We start from the raw sequence: 1262 nt of genomic DNA, 5'->3' as shown, positions 1-1262 counted from the left end.
TATTTTGTGTTGTGTTTGATTAATTTTACTAAACATTTCGTAACTGTTTACGTGCTTAACTTTTTGTAAACCAAACTTCTAATTCCAGATTGTAACTGATTGATGGTAGAACCAAACATGTTACAACACATCAGAAGCTGTATAGTTCGCCCATATATATTGTTAATCCACACCACGGACTACGAAACCAGACGCATATATAAGAAAGTTTCATTTATATGCAATATGCTGACATAGACGTAAGCCTCAAGTCACATCGTATTGACGATATGTTTATGAACATTTATCTAAAGAGAATGAAACATATAAACTTATAAAGTTACTGTATTAGTCGTGAACAATGGAAGCTTCTGGCTTTCTTTGCTAAATTATTTTAGTTCACTTCTTATAATCTAGGGTACGGCTTGGAAACAAAACCTTAAGTTTGCTGTTGCTTATCTCAAAACATTTTGGGTAGGATGCATATGATTTTGTTAGTTTTGTTGAAATAGTGAACACTTCTTAAGTTCCACATTATGAGATTAAATTAACCTTCAGCCATTTGCACCTCATACTTAAGTTAGCCGCTTATAGCTTAGACACTAACAGGTAATTTCGGTTGATGCATACATTCAGATTTATAAAATTTTACGTTGAGTTTACCTGACATACTTTGAGAGTATATTAAAACGAATGAAAAAAATTGATGAATCTCTTACCATAACATGGGCCAAACATTACACCCAAAGTTAAGATTCTATATTAAGAACTAACGTGACCTTCAAACTAGTATTTTTTTTCTAGGACCTTACGTCACAATGAGATTCGAAGTATACGTCATATAACACTGAAAGTCGTGCTTTCTGCAAAGTTTACTGACAGTGTCAATGCCTATATACATTCGAGATTACTATACACATCAACACGTTGTTTGTTCTTTTTAGCAGCTTTATTTGTTACAGAAGCTATAAGGTTTAGCATTGTAATGTTTTGCATAATAGATTAAGTATATGTGGTAATAATGTGTAGTCTGTATGTAACGTGTAACGAGGCGTGCAGTGTATGGGGTACTAAAGTACAGTAAATAATTGTAGAATGAGTAAATGTAGATTGTTTACTGTGATATCACGTGTACGTGAGACTAAAGTGCAGTGACTAACGGACAGTGAGGAGATTTAGATGTTAGAATATCACATATATGAAGGAGTAATGGATAATACAGAAAAGTTTAATGTTTTATGTATGGTATTATACATTTTGTGGAGTATAAAGATGTATAGATG

The sequence above is a fragment of the Tachypleus tridentatus genome, chromosome 1, assembly GCF_004210375.1.
Source record: "Tachypleus tridentatus isolate NWPU-2018 chromosome 1, ASM421037v1, whole genome shotgun sequence".
NCBI lineage: Eukaryota > Metazoa > Arthropoda > Merostomata > Xiphosura > Limulidae > Tachypleus > Tachypleus tridentatus.
This window is presented reverse-complemented; position numbering follows the sequence as displayed.